This window comes from Lissotriton vulgaris, chromosome 3_1 (genome assembly GCF_964263255.1).
Source record: "Lissotriton vulgaris chromosome 3_1, aLisVul1.2, whole genome shotgun sequence".
Taxonomy (NCBI): Eukaryota; Metazoa; Chordata; class Amphibia; order Caudata; family Salamandridae; genus Lissotriton; species Lissotriton vulgaris.
This window is the reverse complement of record NC_141689.1, coordinates 501056402-501083105: the sequence shown is the minus strand read 5'-3', so window position 1 is coordinate 501083105 and position 26704 is coordinate 501056402. Positions and strand designations below refer to the sequence as shown.

Genomic DNA, 26704 nt, shown 5'->3' with positions numbered 1-26704 from the left:
CGGAATCAGGGGTGTAGGGTGGTCATCATGTGCGCCCCTGATTCCAAGGGACGGTGTAGGATGCGCCGGGAGAGGGAGACGGCACGGGTGAGCCTCCCTCACCTCCCCAGATGAAGGCTCCACTGCTGCACCCTGGCGCCCCGAACCAAAATGTCCTGCTCCAGCAACATGATGCTCTGTCTTTCGCCATCACAAGAAGTTTTCTTCCACTCCTGATGGATACGGCAAAGGTGGCTGCCACAGGGTCTCAAAATGGCGTCTGGGCCCTCAAAAGGCGGGTCTAGGCCGCTGGAGTAACTTTGTCCGAAATTGCAACTCGGGCACTCGCCCACCTGGGCGCGAGCCCCCACCATCGACAAACATCCCCTCGACTTTGAAGATTCTACCAAAGTCCCAAGAGCCCTCGGCCCCTTCAGGCTTCCGGTGAGGAACAGTTGCATTGATCTCAAATGAAATAGCCACGGCACAGCAACAAGATGGCGGTGCTCTCGTGTCTGCATCAGCTTCCGTCTGAACCACCCAGGAACATTATGGGCTAACGAACTCAAGCAAGTTCCGGCTGAACATCAACATGACCCGGTAAGAGAGACTCTACCCCCCTCCCTCTCTTGATTGACGGTCCACACCACCAGCCCCTCTGTTAGAACAGTTTTCTTTTGAACTGCCGAAAAGGACTCTGGTCCAACCGCCAATTGTCGGGGATATTTTGCCCCTGATGCTACTTCCGAACTAAACCGGCCTCGCCCAAAATGGCGCTGGTATCAATGGAAACTAACGGATGCCTCGTGGTGTTCCTTAGCTAATGAAACTTGATGTACTAAGATATATATGTATATATATGAACCATTGCGCACTCGATGTTAAAGGGAGGAGGGTTCACTTGGCAAACATTTAAGAAGGGTTCCGTAAAATGTTGATTTCAATGAACAAATTATTTTTTTGATATTTGTTGTAACTGATACATAACGTCGCTTACGATGCACACCCGCGGTGTACATCTAGGAAATGTGATTATGATGAGCTTGACTGTGTTTCCATTAATGAACTGAAATGCCCCTGATTCCTTCGTCACGCAATGAAATGTTTTTGGTTACTTGCAAATAATTAATTAGACCATTTTTACATGTTCTTGTGCTATAAAATAACCCCTACTGTATGTGCTTCCATCGACGACATGTCAGGCCAAAATATGAATTGCGCTCTCACATTTTACGTACTGAATAATTCTACAAATAAAGGTCTTAAAAAGCTATGGATAGGCATCGCGTACTTTTGTAAATGCGGGTATCGGTGGGAGGGTTTTTTCTGTGCGCAACTGTTCTGCTCTTTTTTTAAGGTTATCCGAGAAATGGTTGTTCGATCCTGGGTTGATGGTCGAATCAAAGGTACTAAGCTCAGGAACTGACGTATGAAGAAGGACCTCGACTTCCGAGAATGGGTAAAGTAAAACGGTGTGATTGATAAAATGTTATAAAGATATGTTGGTCGAAGGTACTAAGGTACAGGGTTGAACGAAGAACTGATATGCCTTAGAACATCACAGCTTTGGGAATGATTTAGGGATCCCGACGGCTGGATACATCTACAAAACCGGGTACCTCACGCTAGACACCTCTGATTCCTTTTTAGCGTTTTCACTACACACGATCCTTAATGCCATCCTCGGACCTCCCCATGTACCACCTATCACATTGCCTGCCCCCATGACTTTAGGAAACCAAAACCCTAAGGGATTATATCCCGAAGAGATAAGTACGAGTATGTGGTAAGTAAAGGACTTTCGTGCCCATACATTTGATGTGTTCGAATGTTGTCCCCCTACCTCCCCCTTTTTCCCTCTGCAGGTTACATTAGAATCCCGATTAGAGTATCATAAGGGATCTGAAACCACGTCACGCCCGATGCATGAAGACGGACTAGCGCTGCAAAACGGCACAACAAGGACGCTCTACCCAATGCGACCTTTTTACCTGATCTAATACTCTTCTGTCCCAAAATTGCATGCTTTCTACCTCCTAACATAGACCCGAAACGTCTAACGTTGGGTAACGCACTGAATAGCCCAAACAATACACGGTCATTCCCCATGTCACACGTGTACTGTTTGGCCTATTGTCTCTCTCTCTCTCTCTCTCTCTCTCTCTCTCTCTCTCTCTCTCTCTCTCTCTCTCTCTCTCTCTCTCTCTCTCTCTCTCTCGCTCACTCTTCCACTCCTCCACACTTTCCCTCTTCCTAGCAACTGGCACCTAATTGGCGAACCTGGTGCACCTCCTGATTGGCCCCAAATACCACAAGTATTTGCACAAATTTGTCCTAAATAAAATTGTATCGGTACCACGTTACTACCTCTCCTTTTCTACTAAAATATGGATGAAATTTAAATTGACCGATAGGAAAGGGACAGGTAAGACGACTAAGGTTCCCTAAATTTGACCCACTCTCAGGGAACTATTTGTCAGTGGCTTCTGTGATAAAATGTGTCTGTGGTAATGCGACCATCCCCATTGAAAATTGTCTCCGTACCCCAAGCTGTAAGAAATGATCGAGACACCCCCATCTACCCAAAATGCCCCCAGTTTGGTATCAGCTGCCTTGAACGAGAACTTGAAAAACGCCCCTTGCTCCGATTCGCTGTGTTCTTAATCGTTTTTCATAAGATCCCACCTTCCCCGAGGATAAGTTTAATAATTATCGCAAACCACCCCCCCGAGTTTTTATAGTAACCAGGTTGCGAGGATTTATATAGAAAGTTAGAAAGATGTATGCAAAGTTAAAAATTAGATCGAAAATCGAAAGACCTTGTTGCTGTAAGCCTTGCTGAAAATAAAATGTTTTGATGTAATGAAGACTTGTTTAGCCTATGTTCATCCCTCAGAAGGTTGCCTATCAGACTATGGTGAATAGCACGTTGCACTTTTTGTAAAATACAAGGCCCTGAAGACTAGCCTAGCCTTGCAAGACTCGTACTAGGGAAATGGGTCTCTGCCAGAAGAACTGACATCTACTATAATAGACATATGACAAATGAACGTAATAATCATCAAAGCGTCAAAGAATTAGCCAACAAAAGGAAGTTGTAAGGAATCCAGCAAATCCATCATCAATTGTTTATACGTAAGCCGCAAAAATCTCAAATGTAGCGAGTGCTTACCCCAGTTGCTTGGTGTTGGGAGAGAAATAGATTTATGTAATTACCTTCTTCTGCAAAATCTCTAAAGACTGTCTTTTCAACACTCATTTAAGGGTATCACTGTCGGAGGGGAAAGAGACCGGATGTGGGAGCACGCGGCCTGACTGCGGATTGTGGAACATCAGCGACGGAGGCCAAGGCGAGACCACAGCAGTAAGGAGTCGCAGGACGGGGCACTGTTTCAAACAAAGCTAAGGAAAGGGCTGACCTGAAGCCCCTGCTCTATGATCAACGTGTGCCAAAAGGTCCCCGCTCTCTGAACATGGTTACGGACTCGCCTGACGCAAACTCTCCGCCTCCCCCTGATCTGTTCCCGACTTGGCCTTGCTCCATCCCCTCTTCCTCCGACCTACCATAAGGACTGTTCACACCCGCACCTTTCCACCCGAACTCCCAAGTTCCTCCAAATCCTACTGAGCTACCCAGAGAAGAGTACTCCCTGCGTCAGAAGGGAGGGAGCTCCGACTAAGTAGACCACGAACTATGTTAAATCCCAGAACGGTGACCTAGAACTCCACCAAGGGTCGCCCCCGAAGAAAAGATAAACGAAGTCTGTGGTTCTGCCCGCTACCAAGCACCTTGAAGATGATGGAAGCAACAGGAAATGCCCACCACAGAGACTCAAGAAACGAACTGATCTCACAATTACCCCCAACGACTCAATCCACATGAACATTTCTGTTGATAGGTAATCCAGGTGTTCAACAGTGCCGACAGAAGACGACAAAAGGACAACGAGAACTCTGATATTTTTTTACTGTATCTCCTTTCTCTCCCAATCACCATTGGACTGACTATGCACCCGCCGTATACAAAAAGGACTTACTTATATGATAACTTACCAGTTCTTATTCTATGATCTGTACCCAACGCCCTCGCTACGTAATTCTAGTCTGATATTGCATTACGATGACTTTTTCTGCAACCAACTTAACGATGAACCCGCCTACTAAATGATGAGATTTTTCAATATGATGTTTATAATGTGATGTTTACGTACAGTTCTTTCGCCTAAGTCCCCTCTCCCTTAATTATGATCACTGCATATAGGTGTAGATAGGAAATAGGCCAGCAAGATGTCTTGGAAATGTTAAAGGGAGGACTGTGAAAAATAAATACAAACTTGGTGAACATTATCGGCGCCATCTTGCCCCCCCCTTTTCCAAGCCCATTCATGCGCGTAAGCGGCAGCCATTTTGAGCACCATGGCCTCCCTGCCCCTCGCTGATAACCAGCGCGACACTCTCTCTCTCTCTTAACCTCGCAAGCATTCCCCCGCACGCTGACAACCCCCGCTCTCTCATGCCTTGGGTCATAAACCCCTCTTCAGCGCAGCTTCACCACGGAATCCCATCCTGTTCCCAGCGCGACACCTCCCTTCATTCCTTTCATGGCCTCAAACCCTTTTGATGCAAACCCCTTTTCCTGTGCCCCCGTTTGTCTTCCTTGTTCCCAGGCCGCCACCTGGCCCTGCGGATACTGTTTATTACCCCGTACAGTAGGAAGCTTCCCCTCCCCATCAAAAAACCCCCGAACCGATTAAAGCCCCCACCCCATGAGATCCGATCAACCCCATGCATTCCGTGAATCGGCGGAATGCCCTGCTGTGCGACAACCATCACCTGTTGTGACCGGGGTGGGGAATCCAACTGTAAATGTGTGTGGGAACGGGCCTGCAGGGGAGATTCCGAGGATGTTCTTTCTAATACTAAAGTGTTGCAAGAATGTGTTATGTGCAATAAAGGTCATAAACCCTAGTATAAGAGGCCAGGCCTCAGAGATGTGGTTAGAGCACCTCGTGACGATACTTGCTGTCTGAATTGATGTGTTCTCCTCCGGAGAGAATAAAATCCTCGTTTCCCGTCTTCCAGTCTCCAGCGCCTGCTTCTTCATTGATTAATATTGGTGGGTCATAGAGGCGATACCGCCGGGCAACATAAAAGGGTTTTTGGTTACCGGTTGTCTTTGGAACCCTTTTTAACAGGATAACCATAGGAAGCAGACCCTATTCTCCTATACAACCCTCCCCCCCCTCAACCCCTTCCCCCCAAACGCAGGGACATTAAACTAACCTTGACCAGTTGAGTCTTCATGTTCTCTATGTTCCACTGTATAGTCCATCCCCTGTAGGGAAATGGACCACCTGAGCAGTTTGGGATTTTCACCCTTCATCTGTTTTAGCCACAAGAGGGGCTTATGGTCTGTCTGAACTGTGTAGTGAGTACCAAATAAGTAGCTTCTTCAGGGCAAAAACCACAGCAAAGGTCTCCCACTCAATAGCTGACCAACGTTTCTCTCTAGGGATCAGCCTTCTGCCAATAAAAGCTACTGGCTGATCCTGACCTTCTTTATTCAATTGTGATAGCACAGCCCCTACTTCCAAATCAGAAGCACCTGTTTGAACAATCAATTCTTTGGAGTAATTAGGACTTTGCAGAATTGGTGCAGTGCACAATGCCTGCTTCAGGTCATCAAACGCCTTTTGACAGCTGACTATCCATTGAACTTTTTTTTATCATTCTCTTAGAAGTTAAGTCATTCAAGGGTGTCACAATGGAACCCTACCCCTTGACAAACCTCCTTTAGTACCCAGTCAGGCCCAAGAAAGCTCTGACCTGAGTCTGGGTGGTTGGAGCAACCCAGTCCCTTATGGTCTGAATTTTGCTCTGCAATGGAGGAACCTGGCCTCCACCTACAAGGTGGCCCAGGTATACAACCTGACTCTGCCCTATCTGGCACTTAGTAGCCTTGATAGTTAGGCCTGCTTTTTGCAGGGTCACCAAAACATTTTTCAGGTGAATCAGGTGATCTTCACAGGTGGAACTAAAGACAGCAATATCATCAAGATAAGCTGCACAGTAGTCATCCAGGCCTTAGAGAACTTTGTTCACCAACCTTTGAAATGTGGCAGGAACATTTCTCAGACCAAAGGGCATCACCACAAACTGATAATGCCCACTAGATGTTGAAAATGCTGTCTTTGGCTTGGCCTTATCAGCTAGCCTGATTTGCTAGTAGCCAACTGTCAGATCAAATGTGCTCAGATATTTGGCAGAGGCCAACTTATCTATGAGCTCATCAGCTCTGGGTATTGGAAGGGCATCTGTCTTAGTGACAGCATTGAGACCTCTGTAGTCTACACAAAACCTCATCTCTCTCTTACCACCCTGGGTGTGAGGTTTTGGCACAAGGACTACTGGACTGGCCCAAGGGCTCTCTCAGGGCTCAATTACTCCCAATTCCAACCTTTTCTGGACTTCTGTCCTGATACAGTCCCTGACATGATCAGGTTGCCTGTAAATCTTATTTGTAACAGGCAGACTGTCCCCAGTGTCCACTTTATGAGTGCACGAGGTAGTCTGACTTGGAGTCAGTGAAAAACATATGTCTGAATTGCTGTAGAACGTGTCTGCAGTCACTTTGCTGCTGGCCAGTGAGGCTACCTGCCAAGGTTAGACCATCAACTGACCCATCATCAGGGTTCTGACAGAGCAGGTTTGGGAGAGGGTCACTCTCTTCCTCCTATCCTTCATCAGTAGCCATGAGCAAGCCCATGTCTGCTCTGTTAACATATGGTTTCAGTCTGTTGACATGAAGCACCCTAAGGGGGCTCCTGGGAGTTCCAAAGTCAACCAAATAGGTGACCTCTCCATTCTGTTCAACAATAGTGTAGGGTCCACTCCACTTGTCTTGGAGAGCTGCTGGGGCCACCGGCTCCAACACCCACACTTTCTGTCTTGGCTGGTAAACAGTCAGCACAGCCTTTTAGTCATGCCAGGCTTTCTGTAACTCCTGACTGGCCTCCAGGTTTTTGGTTGCCTTTTTCATGTACTCAGCCATCCGGGAGCGGAGACCAAGGACATAGTCCACAATGTCATGTTTAGGGGGTTTGAGAGGTAACGTCCATCCCTCCTTCACTAGACACAATGGACCTCTGACAGGGTGCCCAAATAGAAGTTAAAATTGGCTTCAGCCAACCTCCTCCTGAGGAACCTCCCTGTATGCAAACAAAAGGCAGGGTAGCAGGATATCCCATCTCCGCCTGAGCTTTTCTGGGAGACCCTTAATCATACCCTTTAGGGTCTTGTTGAACCTTTCAACTAAACCATTGCAATGTGGGTGATAGGGTGTGGTGAACTTATAGTTCACTCCACACTTCTTCCACATTGCAGTCAAGTAACTAGACAAAGTTAGCACCTCTTTCTGATACAACCTCCTTACGGAAACCCACTCTTGAGAAAGCTCCCAAGAAGGCTCTTGCCACAACAGGTGCTGTAGTGGTCCTAAGTGGTAAAGCTTCTGGGTATCTTGTGGCATTATCCACTACCACCAGAATAAAACTGTGCCCAGAGGCTGTTTGGGGATCCATTGGTCCAAGAATGCCAATCCCTACTCTTTCTAGGGGAACCCCCACCACAGGTAGTGGTATAAGGAGGGCCTTTGTAGTGCCACCTGCTTTGCCACTGGCTTGGCAGGTTACATAGGAGCGACAAAACTCCTTGGTGTCTTCTGACATGTGGGGTCGGTGAAAGTGAGGGACAAGCCTGTCCCATGTTTTTTTCTGGCCAAGATGTCCTGCAAGGGGAATGTCATGGGCTAGTGTCAAAAGGAAGTCCCTGAATGCCAAAGGTATGACCAAACTCCTGGAAGCACCAGGCTTGGGGTCTCTACCCTCTGAGTACAGGAGCCCTTCATCACAGTAAACTTTATGGGTTCCAATAGAATTCCCTGCAGCCTCAGCAGCAGCTTGCTGTCTGAGGGGTTCAAGAGAAGGGCAGTCCAACTGAGCCCGCCTCAGGTCTGCCCTGGAAGGTCCCCCTGTCCCAATAAACTCAACCTGATCAGGTTCAAGCTCTTCTAGTACAGTTCCTTCTTCAGGCTCACAATAAGCTTCTTCAGAAGGCTGAACCTCACTATGAGGGAGGGGGAAGGCACAGCCTTAACCCTACTGCTCCTATTCCTGGTAGGCAACTGTTTCATTATTCCAGAATCCAGTGCCTGTTCAGTGTTGCAATTTTTGACCTGTGACCTAATCGCTGCAAGAATATGTGCTGAGATACCTAACATTTCTGCATGTGTCCTAAACTCCACTTCAGACCAGGCTGAAGTCTCTAGGTCATTGCCAAGCAAACATTCTACAGGGAGGTCTGAACTAACAACAACCTTCTTAAAGCCAGTTACCCCTCCCCAGGAGAAATTTACAACTGCCATACTATGTGTGGTAGTGGCATTGCTAGCATTGGTCACTTGGTAGGTTTCACCAAGTATGACCTGTCCAGGGTCCACAAAGTCAGGTATCACCATTGTGACACTGGCACCTGTGTCCCTGTAGGCCTGAGCCTTTTTCTCATTGACTAAAGGAGTTTGTCTGTACTTGCCCAGATTACTGGGACTCACAGAGGAGGACATATACAAGCCTCCATCACACATCAAAACAGCTTGAGTTGGTGTTCTGACTAGGCCAGAACCCACCTCAGTTTCCAGGGTTAACCCTACTACACCCTTCTGTTGGGAAGCACCACTTGGAGCTGAACTAGGGGGAGAAGTTGCCTTAGGGGCAATGGTGGCTGGAGCTGTCTCCTTTTTGGTGCAATCACTAGTCCAGTGACTATTGACCTTACAAACTTTGCACCAGGGTTTCTATGGACCTTCTTTCATTTTGGATTGTTGTGCACCCCCACCATTAGAAGCTTTTTGGGGACCTTGTGAAGGCTCTAGTTTTTAGCTTTCTCTTCACCCTTTTGGTCTTGCTTCTTCTGGTCACCACCTTGGTTCTGTACCTTCGGCTTCACCCTGGTTCTGACCCGTTTGTCTGCCTTTTTACCCAATTCTTGGGGAGAGGTCAAATCAGAGTCAACCAAGTGCTGATGCAACAACTGGTTCTGACAATTATTAAGAATCTGTTAGCTCATGATTAGATTATACAATCCTGTATAGTCATACACTTTACTGCCCAGTAACCAGCCTTCCAGAGCCTTAGTAGCATAATCTACAAAGTCAGTCCAGTCCTGAATCTGTGCCTTCTCGGTATCTCTGAACTGCAACCTATACTGTTCCGTGGTTAGGCAAAACCCATCTATTAGAGCACTCTTCAGGACTTTGTAATCATCAGCATCCTCTTCTCTTACAGTAAGGAGCTTATCTCTACCTTTGTCTGCAAAGGAGAGCCACAAGATTGCTGAACACTGCTCCTGGGGTACCTTCTGTACTTTGCAGGCCCTTTCCAGTGCAGTGATCCATTTGTGGATGACATCCCCAGTCTGATAGGGAGGGACAATCTTGCTTAGGTTTCTATGGTCATAAGACCTATCCCTACCACTCGGGACATTGTTGCCACCAGGAGACTCTAGTCCCCTCTTTTGTCTATCTCTTTCAAGAGCCAGGGTCTCTTTCTCAAGGGCAACTTCTTGCCTCTTGATCCTAAGCCGGACTTACATCATCCTAGCTTCATGTTCCCTCCTCTCAGGAGAACTTCTTCTCCTATGAGATGAGGCAGAGGACCCTATGGAGGACTCAGAATGGTTAGGTTCCACTGAAGGTGATCTTTCCCTTCTAGGTTGACCAGTAGGCCTACGTAGGGGGATAGAGGGAGGCCTTAGAAGGCCATCTCCAGGTAGCTCTGTGTCTGCCAGGTTGGGTTCATTAACCACTTCCTGGTCTGCATCCTCAGAGTCCTGGTGGGGAGCCCCAGTAGGATCTTCTTCTGATGATGGATGGCCCCCTCCTTACTACCTTGGGTATCTGGCTCTGATGCTTTGGCTAAGTCATCTGCCACTAAGATATCTATCAGGCGTTGGGTGGTAGGACTCTGTCCTTGCTTTAATTTCCTTATGGCACACAAACCTCTTAACTCTTGTAAACAGAATGTGTCATACTTAGAAGGCAGCACTGGGCTGTCTTCTTACAGAAACATTCTGGACCCTGCCTTTAAAGCCATGACTAGTGAGGTGTGGTGTGTGCACCTACCTACAATACCTGGTTTCCTTATAGAACCTCTCTAGGAGATGTAATCAGGGTGTGCTAGGCCCAACCACCTACAACTTCTAAGTTCAGTAGAACTTATGTATTATAAGCTTGATTTATATGTACCTACTGCTAGTTTGATGTTATTTTTCAAATGATATTCTCAAGATTATTTGGTAAAACAATGCAAACGCTTATCCCATCACTGCCACCGACCAGGATGGCGACAGGAAGATGCCAGCCATTGTCAGGTGATTTCAGGTGAGAAGGTGAAGCTTGTCTCTTCAGCCACGAGGACCAGGAGGCGTCAACGACAACCAGGAGCTGGATTCGAGCTGTCCCACGAAGGATCTAGTTGACTGCGGTGTCGGTATCTGGATTGGACCCACCAAGCTTTGGCAAACGCAATCCACGCAAGATGTCGAGATGAGCTTCGGTGCAGACCAGCAAGGTCTGTGGAACTCCTCCTTTGGAGAGGTGTTGGAGCAAGCCTGGAGCAACCAGGAAAGCAAAGTAAACCAAGGATTGGTTTTCTTGGGGGCTCACTAGCCAACGGACTAGGAACTGCAAAGACGCGACAAGCTGAAATGCACAAAGCGGGCCCACGGGACACTCATGGAGTGTGGGCCTCTGAGCTTTAGTGCAAAAGGTGCTTGGGGCTAGGTCTTCAAGCACCCCAATGCACAACTTCGGGATACCTCGGCAAGTAAGTGCAGGTTGCAAAATGCAGGATGTCCAGGAGTTCCGGTCCCACGTCTCTCGTGTCCGCTACAGGTCTCAGCTTTGCTGGGAACGCAGGTCTGCGTCAGAGATGTCTGGAAGTCAGTGTCCTGTGTCACAAAATCTTCAGGATCCGGCGGGAGCCTCGAAAATGCAGACCGGCAAATATGTAGTTGGTGCCTGTTTGAACAGGGTGGTCACTCCTTGACCACAAGGGAGATTTCTTCCGTCTTCCAGTCGATATGGAATGTCGAAGGTCTAAGATATATGTTGCAGAGTTTCGTCCAGGGTAATCTAAAGTCCTAGGGACTGGGATTCTATACTTATAGTAAGTTTAGGAGTTGGACTAACTCTAAGGTCCCTCCTATGGGTGGATCTGGGGTGGGGGTGGTTAAACCTCTTTCCCTTTGTCCAGTTTCATGCCAGAGCTGGGACTGAGTGCCCCAGCAACCAGTTTGAACTGGGAAATGCATGGAGCACCTTGTGTGCCCCAGGCAGTGTCTGAAAAGCATTCACTGAATGCAACCCTTCCTGCCCCAATACACTAAAGCCTGTCTGGGGAGGTGCCAGCACCTCCCTGGACAGGAAACCTATTGTCCAGGCCTCCCCTGCCTGAGTTTCGTCCAGCCGAAGGAGGGCACAGACTAGTGTCTGTGGCAGCAGCATCCATTTTGTGATGCTGGGGCTCTGTTTAACTTTAACCGGGTTTAACAGTAACTAAATATCTTCTCCCTCTAGAAGGATGGAATGCTACCCAACCCCTTCCCCAAATTGGCAGGGGGGTAGTATTCCAAAGTGTTGAACACCTTACACAACATGTTTTGATAAAGCCAAACCAAAGTTAGCATTAACAGCGAAGATTATAAAGCACTTAAGAGTATATGGTATGGCTATATCAAAGCTATTGAATCTGAGGTTCTGGAGAAAGGATTTAGTTTTGCTCCAGCAGTTGCCCCCAATAAATTCGAATTTGAGAAAGACCTTAAAGCATTCTTTAGGAAAATTAGACTTGAGGATTTCTTTGAGGGTAGACAGAACAGACCCAATGCTAATGTTACGGGATTTCCGGCAAAATTAGCCTTCACCCCCACTATTGGACAGGTTAATGGCAACATAGCCATTTTTGAGAAAACAGTGGAGATAGAAATAATAAAAAAATTATTTCAACGTCTACATAAAATTAACCACAATCTGTCTTTAGAGCATAAAAAAGCCTTAAAAGCACTAAGAGAAGACACAAAAATTATAATCAAGCCCACCGATAAAGGCAGGGGGTGGTTATTTTTGATCCAATTGACAATGATGACAAAATGATGAACCTAGTTAATGTCAAAGAACATTATAAACAAGTTCCTCACAGTAAGAACATACAACTCAAGAAGGATGTATATGAAATACTAGACAGGGCAAGACAAGAGGAGTGGATCAGTGATGAGGAATTTACATTTTTGTACAACTTAGATCCAATCACTCCGGCAATCTATGGATTGCCCAAAATCCACAAAAATATAGAACAACCCCCCATGCGCCCAATAGTCAGCAGTATAGGCTCAATTTTGGAGCCCTTGAGCAAATACGCTATTTTCTCAAACCTATTGTGGCTAAACAAAAGTCCTATCTTAAAGACACAGCACATGCCATAACCACATTCGAAGGGGTGAGCTTCAACAGGGTGTTATGTTATGTTATGTTATGTTATTTGCATTTTAATGCGCACAGCTGCTCCAGCGAAGGAGCGTCCTGGCGCAGGGAAAGGTAAACACAACACAACACTAAATCCAGTAACAAAAAGCTGAAGCATTAAAACAGGGAACAATTTAAAACAGGAAGGTTTTCAGAGCCCTACGAAAGGATATTAAATCATTCAAGAGGCGGATTTCCAAGGGGAGCGCATTCCAGAGGGTTGCAGCTTTCACGCGGAAGGAGCGACCCCCCATCCGACTAAGTCTAAAACGGGGGACAACCACCAAGGCTTGTCCAAGGGATCGGAGTGAGCGGGTGGGAACGTAGGGAGAGATCAGTTCGTTAAGGATCACGGGTGCCAACTCTCTAAGAATTTTAAAAACCAGGCAAAGAGCCTTGAATTGGATTCGCTTGCTTATCGGGAGCCAGTGTAGGGACCGTAGAGTGTTAGAGGTGGGGCAGGTTCGGGGCAAACCTACCACCGCCCTAGCCGCAGCGTTCTGGACTCGCTGTAGACGAAGAATCTCGGCTTGGTTCGCTCCTAAAAGGAGTGAACTAGCGTAGTCCAGCCGGGAGATAATCATTGCTTGAATGACCAGCTGTCTTGTAGGAGCATCAAAAAATCTGAGCAGGGGTCTGAGCCCGCGTAATACTCCAAAACAGCAGGCCGCCACTCTCTTCGTGTGCGTCACAAAGCTAAGCGTGTGGTCAAGCCATACTCCCAGATTCCTGAGTTCCAGGACAGGGGCCGGCGCTGATCCCAGCTCCGGAGGCCACCATCCGTCCCCCCAGTGATCCGCTTCCCTTCCAACGATCATCACCTCCGTTTTTGTCGCGTTCAGCTGGAGACAGTTGTTATTCATCCAGCTGGCCACCTCTCTCAGTCCACTTCGGAACCTGAGGGCATCCTGCTTGGCATCCCCGCTGATCGTAACCGCCAACTGAGTGTCGTCGGCATAGGAGACCATGGTTAGGCCCCATTGCCTGGCGACCTCAGCCAGCGGCTGCACGTACAGGTTGAAAAGCGTAGGACTCAGCGAGGAGCCCTGAGGGACCCCCAGGTCCAAAGGATGGTACTTGGACTGAAATGGAGGGGTGGCAACGCAGAAGGAGCGATCACTGAGGAAGGAGCGGAACCACTGCAGAGCTGAACCACAAATGCCAATGTCCTGCAAGCGGTGTAGCAGGATGCGATGGGAAACAGTGTCAAAGGCAGCGCTCAGGTCTAATAAAATAAGCGCTGCCGTTTGACCTGCATCAAGCACACTCCGCAAATGCTCAACCATTGCCAGAAGGGCCGTCTCAGTGCTGTGGCCAGCACGAAACCCATTCTGCGTGGGATCCAGGACATTAACTTGGGTCATATGCTCCGTGAGGGCCAGATTTACATGGGCCTCCATGACCTTAGCCGGCCACGGGAGCAAAGATATAGGGCGGTAGTTTTCTGGTCTCAGCGGATCCAGAGATGGTTTTTTTAGGATCGGGGAAACCACCGCTTGCTTCCACTTGGCAGGGACCAGGCCGGAAGTCAGGGAGAGGTTAATTAGCGAGCATACTACTGTGCGTCCCTGAAAAGCGACATCCCTGAAAAGAGCAGATCTTACCGGGTCTGCAGGCGAGCCAGACTTGACTCGCAGGGCCCATTTGGCAAACTCCTCATTAGAGAGAGTAGGAAGGGAGTGCAGCGATGGACAGCTACTAGAGCCGCTCCAGGGAATCACTGGCGACAGCGTGCTCGGAAACGCCTGGTAGATTTTCTTAACTTTGTCCAGGAAGAAAGTGGCTAGGGCTTCGCAGTGAGAGGTGGAACTGTCCAACTGTGGAGGAACTCTCTTTGCCATCAGGTCTTTTATGGTTTTAAAGATGGTTTTGGTAGGATTGGGGCTATTTCGGAATTCGGCTGCGTAAAACGCCGCCCGGGCCCTACATATGGCTCGATGGTAGAGCTTAACTAAGGCCAGGTAGGTCGATTTCTTATCGGCATCATACGACTTACGCCACTCCCTTTCTGCCCGTCTACAAGAGGACTTCATTGCACGCAGCGCGCTGTCATACCAGGGGCTAGCCTGCCGGGGACTGGATTTACTGGAGATGATAGGTACCAGGGCGTCCAGCGCTCTGGTAATCCAGTTACAGAACTGGTCATAGCCCGAGGTAACATCCAGCAGAAGACCTAGAGGCTCAACACCCATAATGCGGTGAAGGTCCTCTAACCTGAGTTTGTTCCAGTGGCGTCGAGGTATCCGCAAAGGAGGTGGAATAGTGGGATTGGCAGGAAGGGGGAGCCAAGCAGACACCAGATAGTGGTCAGACCATATCACAGGATCGACCGCCACAATCTGGGCATCGGAGATAGTTGTGAAAAACGGATCAAGAGTGTGGCCGGCCATGTGTGTAGGCTGAGAGACAAGCTGGGTCAACTGCAAAGCCTCTAGGTCAGCCAAAAAACCACTGATGGCCAGAGACTCTGACCTATCGAAGTGGAGGTTTAGGTCGCCCAAGATCGAAAAATTTGCACAACCACTAGCTAATAGGCTCACAGCCTCCGGAAAGGCACCTCTAAAAGCTACATCGCTGCCTGGGGGGCGGTAAACAACCATCCCTGACAGCGAGAACTGAGGGCTAATGGTAACCTTAAACAACGCACTCTCGCATCCAGCAATCTGCAGGACCGTCCAGGTACATGTAAAGGCGGATTTGATGAATAGGGCGATACCTCCACCTCTAGAGTGGCGGTTAGATCTAAAACATAAATAGCCCGGAGGACAGGCAAGATTGACTATAGCATCATCAGTGTCTTGCAGCCAGGTTTCAGTTAAAGCCAGCAGATCCGGTGTTTTATCCAAAATAAGATCAGCCACAGACAGATGGTGTTTCACTAGAGATCTGGTGTTAAGATTTAAAAATCGTAGACCAGATCCCAAGCTACCCGGCACCGAAAGGAGACCGGGAGGAGCACGTGGCGAGAGGGAAGCAGCGAGCTCACGAATGCCTACAGGCCGATCCAATGACCATCTATTACAAGCACACTGACACGGGCCACACAGCGGATGGTAAGACGTGGCAGAACAGCGTGGGAGAGTATCTCTGATGGCATGGAGCGAGGCACTGGAATAAGCAAACATCTTATCAACCAGCGGATAAGGGCATACGGTAATACACAGGGAAAGAAAAGAAAAACCCCCGGCGTACCGCGCGTACTTAGCGCGGACGGGCGCAGACGGGCAGACTCTGGCTCGACTCCGGCGCGAGTCAGGCGCTACCGCTGCGCGTCACCGCTGCGCTAGCAGAGTGAGCTTTAAGTAGCAGCTCACCTGGGCTACAGGAAGCGCTAGAGCGCTCAAGCAAATGGCACAAGGAGGCAGAGACCACCCCAAGATGGCGGCCAAGCGTCACGAAGAAGCAACAAAAACGGTGAAATTCCGCGAAAAAACGCGGTGGGGGCACAATTTAAAATGCAAGTATGTGGCCAAATAAAATTATACAAGTAAAACGAGGCTCATATACAGAAATAATACAAAGGTCAAAAACGAGCTTTTAAAATCAGTAAATAAGCGCAACACGCTTAAATGCGACCAGTACAGCGCGCATGCAGGCACCTTTCCCAAGAAAGAACAGTGGGAGAGCTCGCCTTAAGTAGCAGCTCACCTGGGCTACAGGAAGCGCTAGAGCGCTCAAGCAAATGGCACAAGGAGGCAGAGACCACCCCAAGATGGCGGCCAAGCGCCACGAAGAAGCAACAAAAACGGTGAAATTCCGCGAAAAAACGCGGTGGGGGCACAATTTAAAATGCAAGTATGTGGCCAAATAAAATTATACAAGTAAAACGAGGCTCATATACAGAAATAATACAAAGGTCAAAAACGAGCTTTTAAAATCAGTAAATAAGCGCAACACGCTTAAATGCGACCAGTACAGCGCGCATGCAGGCACCTTTCCCAAGAAAGAACAGTGGGAGAGCTCGCCTTAAGTAGCAGCTCACCTGGGCTACAGGAAGCGCTAGAGCGCTCAAGCAAATGGCACAAGGAGGCAGAGACCACCCCAAGATGGCGGCCAAGCGCCACGAAGAAGCAACAAAAACGGTGAAATTCCGCGAAAAAACGCGGTGGGGGCACAATTTAAAATGCAAGTATGTGGCCAAATAAAATTATACAAGTAAAACGAGGCTCATATACAGAAATAATACAAAGGTCAAAAACGAGCTTTTAAAATCAGTAAATAAGCGCAACACGCTTAAATGCGACCAGTACAGCGCGCATGCAGGCACCTTTCCCAGTTTCTGGTCACCCTGGATATTGAATCACTCTATACGGACATCCTGCAAGAAGATACTATTAGAACTGTTCACACCATTCTTCAAGTTAAGGATCTCAGAGGAGGAAATTTAGATTTTATTATGAGCTATGTGCAATTAGTATTGAAGAATAATTTTTTCTTCTAAAAAAAGGATATATACCATCAAATTAAGGGGACCAGCATGGGCGCAACTTGCGCCCCAAGTCAGGCCTGCTTATATGTAAGCAATTTTGAACGGATGCAAATATTTAACGAACTAGCACCGTTCTTTGAGAACATCAGTCACTGGCACCGCTTCATTGATATCATTTTCATCTGGAGGGGTGCCAGTGAACTTTTAGAGGAATTCATTACATGGCTGAATTTGGGGAAATCCCAACTTAAAATTTACTTCTAGTTGGAGTAACACCCATGTCAACTTCCTGGATATATGTAGCAAAAGTGTAGATGATGTCTTGGCAGTTGAATTATATAGTAAACCCACAGACAAAAATACGCTCCTACACACTATCAGAGCCATCATCCAAAGTCGCAGAAAGACAATATCCCGTTTGGGGAATTTCTGCGACTTTGGAGAAATTGTACTTCATTAGAGGATTTTTATACTCATTCAGAGAAGTTTACTAATACATTAGTGGATAGGGGATACCCCAAAAAATTGGTAAAAAACTCTGTCAAAAGGGCCAGATTCTATAATAGAGATTCCATGTTGGACACCAAGAAGATAAAAGACAACAAGAAAAATGCTGAGAAAATTGTGTTTTCCAGCAAATTCTCCAATGTCAGTAATCAAATAAAGAATGTCATCAATAGAAACTGGAAGATTTTAAACCATGGGAGGGAAGAAGCTATTGAAAAACCGCTATTTGCATTCAGACGCAATACTAATTTAAGAAACTCTTTAGTCCACAATTACTGTGAGCAAAAAGAGTGTTTCCAAAGTACCTTGTCCCAGACTCGAGCCATAGGAAACAACAGGTGTGGCAACTGTTCAATATGTGAACAATGTGCAGTAGATAAATCTATAGAATATAGAGGTCAATCTTACCACTCTAAAGATCTGACAAATTGCTGAACTAAGAGCTTGATTTATCTTCTAGTCCGCCCATGTGGCTTAGGCTACGTGGGCGAAAAAGGGCCAGAATTATGCCTCAGATTAACCGAACATAAATCGGCAATTCATACCCAAAAAGAAAATGCCCCTCTGACAACACATTTACTGCAAAAAAAACACAAAAGTGATGGTTTTAAGTGGCTTGTGCTGGAAAAAATTAAAATTAGTCGACGAGGTGGCAATATGGAAAAAGTCAGGAAGATGAAAGAACAGTGGTACATTAGTACTATGGAATACCATTAAAAAGGTTTACATAGAGAGGAGTGGATGTCTTGTGTATCATAAGTTTTGGGACAGTATACGATTTCAGTTACACCTTCAAACGGACAGAGATACAGAAATCATGAAGAAGAATATATAGGGTTTATGAGAAGTGTTATAGGGTATTTGACAAAGGTGAGGAGGTCATATTGGGTAATATGTAGTTAATTAAATATATAACCTTGTGTTAGAATTTATGCTGCATTATAGTTAACAGTTTTGTTCATTCTCCATATGGTAGCAGGAGCTTTAGCCCACTTTATTAAATCAAGAATAGGCTTTTTCATAAAATATTCCTTCAATGCTACACCTTTCTGGTATAATAGTGTATTTTGTAATTTAAAATTTCGGTGTTAGGGTAATTTTCGTTCCGCAACCCGAAGTCTTACTGGTGGTATCCCTTATTTAATAAAACATATGAGAAAGAGATTTCTAGTTATAATTAAAAAAATTATTTCCCCAGTCATTTTAGCATATAAATGTGCAAGGATATATAGATCGCAACTACTCTTTAACAAATAACGTCTTTTTGTATATATATCCTTGGGTAGAAATGCAAGTCTCTTTCTGGTTTGACCCCATGTTAAGATGGCGTCCACGTTAGAGAGTTTAATTAGCAACGGATGAGATGGTTGTTATCATTTCATCACTAAAGTGCGTCCTAGTGAACCCGGAAGTTGTGGGTCATACGCTCACTAGAGTAGTGATTATTTTCACGTGTGCCTTTTGCCAGGCGGCGTATATAAATGGAGCTAAAATGAACCGGCATTTACGACTGTAGTTTATCCGAGGGCACGGACGGTTGACCTTAGTGAGGCGATATTACGGTAAGAAGTTTGCCAGATTGAGCGTATGGAGTTGTTTTTATAAATTAAAGTCTGGTTAGATACGACGACTATTTAAAGTATTCTCGGTAGAACCCACATTATGCTTAGTGTAAGAGTCTTATGAAAAGCTTTAAAGATTAAACGACTAACAAATAGAGCCCAGGCTGGTTTATTAATAGTTCATAAAATTAAGGGGGTATACTAGACGAGCTTGTAATAACCAAAAGAATGGCAAAAAGAGCACAGTTCTGGTCTTAACCGTACTAGAGGATGTACAGTTTCCAGTAATGCAGGGAGGTATAGATACATGTATCAATGGTGGTTCCTCTTTCGAGCCACATTTTTAAGAGCGACCAGAGGTAATAGCTTGAGCCTAATATCGAGGCTGTGTCTATGCCCTGTTGTAAGAACTGAATAGCAGTGTGCAACGACCTTTACACATAGACATATAGAGTGTAGTAGGCGGGTTTTAATATAAGGACTAGTGTCCGTTTCAGAATAAATTTATGATGTAGGTCAAACATGAATAATCAAGGTTCATTTATTAATAGAAGATTATGATCAGGTAAATTAAAAACAATATAGCAAGGATATACATTTGCAAGTACATTAATTTTGAAAAGCTGCGTGCCATTGAACTGTTAATTCAATGCCTTACAAAAATGGAGGGATACTATCCAAGTAAAGTAACTCTTCAATTCCGATAGACATAAAGGAAACCTAAAGGTTATATTAGAGAATTACATTGATGACAACTATTAGATATGTAATTTTCTCTTGTTCATAGGCTGTTTTTTACCCTAACCAGAAAGCGCCATCTGAGAACGATTATTTTACTGCAAGGAACTAAAAAAAAACAAGATGGATGTATCCAGAGTACACGTCATGAGTATTTGACAAACATATGCTGTCCCCCACGAGCAGGTATATAAGAGAGGATGTTACTGGGTGGGAAGAGTCATACATAAGTAAATATTGTGCATAAAGTATATCCTATTTCCATTTTGCACAGATAGACTCTTTAAAACAGGACTGAGCTAGCTTCTATATTTATTATTATTTATTTATTGCATTTATAGAGCGCACTATCACCTGTCAGGCATCTTGGCGCTAAACAAAAGTGAATGAACTGTATGAGATCGGATATTCACCACTGAGGTTTCTTCAATTTTTAATCCTAAGGTGAGGCTAGTGGCGCACAATAATTCTTGCATTTGAGATAGGTAGATAAAACTAGGCAGCGTACTAATAATACGTCGTTGTTGATTTTTCTGCCTACAGTCCTCATACTAAGGCTAATGTACAGATAGAAAAAGGGTACTAGCGGGGAGTTCTGGCCCATTTAAGCAGGTGAGATTAAAGCGTGCATCTATAAGTATAGACTGATGCACTGAAGAGTGAGATAGTAGTATAAAATGTATGAAGATATGAGTTGCTTGAATGCGATTTATGATTGAAGTGAGATGATAGAAAGATTGTACCATATCTAAAGGGAAGCACACTTTTGTTAAGTACAGTTCTTTATTGTGTTTGATACTGTATTAATTTTAAATTGTGATGAAATGTGGGATGGTCCATGAATATAACAAAAGAGATACTGTTCATTATGGCCACAGTTGGTTTATTTTATAATTAGTCAATGGAAATGTTTTAGTTTACAATAGATATATCGGGGGTGGTAATGGGGCCTCAGATGTATTTTACCATGTGGTTTCAGAGAATAAATATAACATTGACTGTATCTCATTATAGGTGATTGTATGAAAACCTTCAACATAAGAAAGAGTGCACAAAATAGAGGTCTTGATAAAGATGGACTAAGATAAAAAAAACATTGAAACGCGTCAACGCTACATTTTGATACACAATCCTGTCTTTTAGCACTGGTGCAAGAAGGCTAATTGTAGATGGCATATTCCCAGGCTTGCAATACTGTGTTATGACGGAGAAGTAGAGTGTTAAGACCAATTTTTCTGTCTAGCTGTTAGTGTTTCACTCATGATGTTTTCATGCCTATAGAGAATTGATTTTTAATGTGTTTAAAACTTTTTAAATAATTGTTCTTGTGTTATGAACTGTATGAATTAATGTGTTTTTTTAATTATAATATTTTGTATACAAACAAACAATAAATATATGTGATATATTTTTTATATATTTTGTGTATATGTTGCTTTCCCTATTATATATGGTCCAATGGAAGTAGGTGTGGATATGAAGCATATAAGAGTATGTGATGTGTGAACATTGAGGTCTATCTTGAATAGGATTTACCTCAAGGGATCTTCCTTCTTTCACTAAATAAGTGCCCTACTCCCTTGTTGGTGCTAAAGGGCCCCTCTTATTTCTAAACGGATATCATAGACAGCTATAAGGAAATAGTTCCGAAAGATGCAGAGGGGCTCAGCTCATGCTAGGGCACCCTCTCACACAAAACCAAGCACTCTGCCTCCAGGATTGTCAATGCCTGACATAGGAGTGACTTATAGGTTACTATGTGTCTATATATAAGGTAGATATAGATATACTATATCTAAGTAAGGGGTGATTACACCACCTTACCCAGGCTGTAAGTACAGACCAGTGGTGTCAGTTTGGAAGGCTAACCAGGGGTGCCACAATACATGCTGCAGCCCCTGGTAGGCCTAGGGTGCACCTATGCCCTGGGTACCTAAGGTACCATATGCACAAGTTACTACTTGTGTAACGATATATCTGTAAGAGACATTAGTTCGTGATAGATTCCTTACCTTAGAATATCCCCAGGCGTCAGACTGGATCCGGAAATTTTTGTGTAGCAATACCCCTGCGCGTCGGTAGGCGTCGTCTGCGGCTCCGCATCCGTCGTCGGCGTCGTTAGCGCCGGAATGACGTCGTCGGAGTACTTAGACGCCGCCCATGCGCGCTGACGTCAGTTCTGATACACAGCTTTTCTGCGCCAGATACGCAGAGCCATGATAGAACCAACACTGGTGCCATGAAACTAGGGCCCTGAAAGGGGATGACCTTAACCCTAGATATCGGTTTGCAGAACGGGGAGGATGGGTGCGTCGGTAAGGAATCTATCACTAACTAATGTCTCTTACAGATATATTGTTACACAAGTAGTAACTTTTGTATCTGAAAGAGACACGTTAGTGATAGATTCCTTACCTTAGAGAAGATACCCCAGCAATACCAACCCCGGTGGTGGGTCTGCGAACCAATAATCACACCAGAAAGTCCTGGAGGACGGAACGGCCAAAGAAGCCATCCCTCCGGACTAGGCTGTCCAGGCAGAAGTGTTGTGCAAACGTGTGCAGCGAGGCCCATGCAGCTGCCTGGCAAATGTCCTGCAAGGGCACTCCTCGGCACAGAGCAGTTGTAGTCGCCGTGGCCAGAGTAGAATGAGCCCGCAATCCAGCAGGGGGCTCCTTTTTGGCCATGGAGTAACATACCTGGAAACACAAGATGATCCACCGCGAGATGGTCCTCTTGTGCGCCGCCTTTCCCTTCTTAGCGCCCACGTAACCAACGAAGAGTTGGTCATCCACCCGGAACTGGCGTGTGCGATCTAGATAATAAGAGAGCGCACGTTTTGGGTCCAGACGGTGTAGCCTCTCTTCCTCTTTCGAGGGATGCGGGGCCGGAAAGAAGGTGGGCAAAGTAATGGACTGCCCGATGTGGAAGGCTGTGACAACCTTGGGCAAGAAGGAAGGTCTTGTTCGCAACACAACCTTGTCCGGATGAACAGAGAGGAAAGGAGGTGTAGAAGAAAGAGCCTGGAGCTCACTCACTCTACTGGCAGAGGTGATGGCAACCAGGAAAGCAGTCTTCAGAGTAAGAAGACGGAGAGGACAGTTATGGAGCGGCTCAAAGGGAGCACACATGAGGTAAGTAAGCACAAGATTCAAGTCCCACTGGGGCATCACGAAGGGAACAGGAGGGAACATGTGTGTGATGCCCTTCAAAAACCTATTTACAATAGGGGACTTGAACAAGGAAGGCTAATCAGGTAGCCGTAATCAGGCGGAAAGGGCAGAAAGGTAACCCTTGAGAGTGCCTTGAGCAGAGCCCTGCTGGGCAAGAGAAAGAAGAAAGAGGAGAACCTCAGAAAGTGGTGCAGAGAGTGGGTCCACAGCCTTTGCTGTGCACCATGCCAAAAATCTGTTCCACCTGCAGGCGTATACCGACTTTGTGGAGGGACGCCTGGCTGCCAGAATGATATCACACACTTCGGGAGGCAAGTCAAATGGCCTCAACTGCCGCCGCTCAATCTCCAAGCTTGTAGGTGGAGACTGGACAGGTTCGGGTGCAGAACCATCCCCTGCTGCTGCGACAGAAGGTCCTCCCGAAGAGGCAGACAAATCGGGGGATCGACTGACTTGCTGAGTAGCTCGGGATACCAGTATCTTCGTGCCCAGTCCGGAGCCACAAGGATAACCTGGGCCCGGTCGCGCCTGATCTTCTTCAGCACTCTGGGCAGAAGTGGTATAAGCGGAAAGGCGTACAATAGACCGCAACTCCACTCGCGACGAAAAAACGTCTCCGAGAGAGTGCCGCCTTGGAAATTCCAACGCACTGAACTGATGACATTGCGCGTTCTCTTCTGTGGCGAATAGATCTAACCAAGGCTCTACCCATTGCTGAAAGAGGCCTTGTGCCACGTCCGAGTTCAGACGCCATTCGTGATATATCATGCACCAACGGCTGAGTTCGTCCGGCCTGGCATTCAGGGAGCCTGCCAGGTGTTGAACCACCAGTGTCACGCCCTGATGTTCCAGCCACTGCCAGAGGCGCAGAGCCTCCTGGCATAGGGTCCACGACCCCACCCTGCCCAGTTTGTTGCAGTACCACATGGCGGTGGTGTTGTCCGTGAACACCTGCACTACACTCCCCCGGACAGAGGGGAGGAATGCCTTCAATGCTAGACGAATCCCCCGCAGGCTGGAAGATTGGAATCAGAGCCTGTATATCCCGAACCCGCCGTTCGGGTGGGTAAACCTGAAACTGCGCCGAGTAGAGAACCGCTCCGATGAAGAGGAGCTTCTGAGAGGGACACAGGTGCGACTTCGGCACATTGATGGAGAACCCCAGCGAGTGCAGCAGGTCGGCCGTAGTCTGGAGGTGGCTGACGACTGTCTGGGGCGAGCCCGCCTCAACAATCAGTCGTCGAAATAGTGGAAGACTGACACCCCTAACCTGCGAAGATGAGCTGCGACCACCGCCATCACCTTCGTGAACACCCGTGGGGCGCTGGTAAGGCCGAAGGGGAGCACGGTAAACTGTACAGTGAACCGCAGGTAACGCCGGTGGGCCGGCAGGACGGGGATGTGAAAATAAGCGTCCTGCAAGTCCAACGCTGTCTCCAGTGTCTAGGGCAGCTAAAACCTGAGCCAAAGTCAGCATCTTGAATTTCTCCTTCCGGAGGAAGCCGTTGACGTTCCGCAGGTCCAAGATAGGGCGTAGGCCCCCTTTGCCCTTCTTGGGTACCAGAAAGTAGTGGGATTAACAACCACACCCTACTTCCGGCCCAGGAACGCTCTCGATGGCCCTCTTGGCCAAGAGGGCTGTGACTTCCTCTTGCAGAAGTTGCAAGTGATCCCCCGACACACGGTGGAATTGCGGTGGCATGGCTGGAGGGGTCACCTCGACGGGGAGGGAGTAGCCCCTTCGGATGATTTGCAGCACCCACCCGTCCGACGTGACAGTGCGCCAGTGGGAAAGGTGATGGCGAACCCTGCCTCCCACCGGCGTCACATGGGGCTGAAAACTCTGACTAGGAAGGTTTTGAGGCTGGTGCTGCGGAGGGAGGTGTGGACTGGCCTCGCCGTTGTCCCCGACCGCCGCCACGGCGGTTTCCCCGACCGCCACCGCGCTGTTGAACATTCTGCGGCGCGTGGCTGGCAGCACGTGTGGGGGCGCCCCTTCCTTGGCCACGAATGGAGCGAAAGGCACCCGATTGCTGGCGTGTGGCCGAGAGGCCCAAGGACTTGGCCGTAGCCCTGGAGTCCTTAAAACGCTCAAGCGCATGGTCTGCCTTGTCGCCAAAGAGGCGACGGCCATCAAACGGCATGTCCAGAAGTGTGGCCTGGACATCGGCCGAAAAGTTGGCGGACCTCAACCAGGTGTGGCGTCGAACCACCACCGTCGTTGCCATCGCCCTGCCCAGTGAGTCCGTGGTATCCAGCCCACACCAGATGGAATATCGCGCTGCATCTCGGCCCTCCACAAGCGTTTGGGCGAGTTTAGCCCGGACCTCCTCAAGACATTGTGGCAGCACGTCCGCGACCGTGTCCCACATGGTGTGGGTGTAGCAGCCCAAGAGACAGGCGGTATTGACAGACCGCAGCCCTAAGCTTAGGGACGAGAACACCTTCTTCCCGAACTGCTCATATCTCTTGGATTCCCGATCGGGCGGAGCCGACGGGAATGCGGTCTGGGAAGTGGAGGCCTGGATAACCAGCCTCTCGGGGGTGGGATGGGTGGACAAAAAGCAAGGGTCGCCCGGGGCGGGCGGTAGCTTCTGGCCATGTTCCTATCCACAGGCGGACCTGTGGCGGGCTTGGACCAAGTGCCCACAAGAACGTCACATCAGGCCTCATTGAACGGCAGCAGAGGCTCACTGGAGCTTGTCTGCGGTTTGAGGACCTCAGTGAGGAGGTTAGTCCTCACGGCCGCGACAGGGAGCTCAAGGTTTAAGGCCTTGGCCGCCCTCGTCAACACTACACTATAAGTAGACCCCTCCTCCGAAGCCACGGTCCGAGGGGAGACAAATCCAGTGTCTGGCGAAGTGTCAATACCACTGGCATCCCCAAGCTCATATGTCCAGTCCTGTTGAGATTGGCACTCCAGTGCCAGAGGGTCCTCAGACCCCTCCCAATCTCCCTCGTCACCCGTTTCCTGTAAAGCAGGATTAACAGACGGGGCCTCCTCATGGAAATAAAAATCTCCAAAGGCAGTCGGAAGCGGCGTCCAGCGGCGCCGTTCCGGCGCCAGAGTCGGACCAAAGGGAACATTGGGGACGGCGTCCACAGTGGGCGCCGGGAGCGACACCCGTGGGGCCGGCGCCGGTGAGGTTGTGAGGTCGACCGGCGACGACCCGGATCCGGAAGCGGACCCGGTGAGGTCTTGCGGCGCCAGGACCGAAGTCGCCGGCGGCGTCGGGCCGAAGCACCCGACCCGCTAGGGCCTCCAGCTGGGACCGTTGGGCCCCGAGGCGCCACGGAACCAGACTGAGGAGGGAGGGACCTCATGGCCATGAGGTAGCGCTCGATCTCCTCCAGCGTTGCGCCGTGCCCAGGGCCCCTTAGTTGTGTGGCAGGCGGCGACGCTTGCGAATCCCTCGGAGCCGCGTGGGCGGTGTTGCCCGAACCCCCGGCCGCATCGTGCGAGCGTCGGGGTGGGTCGGAGGAGCGATGACGTCTCTCCGACCTCTCATGCCTCTTGCCTGAGAACTTGGATCCTGACGACCGATGTCCACTCCCGGAGCTGCGATGACTCCGACCCCGCGACCGGTCCCTCGACCTCCCGTGGGACCGGGACCGGGACCTGGAACGGCGCGGGCCGACTGCCGGAGCTCGAGTCGCTTGCGGGACTGCTCCCGCCTAGCTTTAGACGTCAGGGCCGGCAGACGGAGCCGGTGCAGTCGTCGTGGTCGAGGCCTAAACA

At 48.0% G+C, this 26704-nt stretch overlaps 1 protein-coding gene across 3 annotated transcripts in view; it reads right to left on the bottom strand.

The window, feature by feature from the left end:
* Positions 1 to 26704, bottom strand: part of AP3B1 (adaptor related protein complex 3 subunit beta 1) — a 2001071-nt gene that overhangs the window by 661689 nt on the left and 1312678 nt on the right. The gene's annotated exons all lie outside the window — the stretch shown is intronic.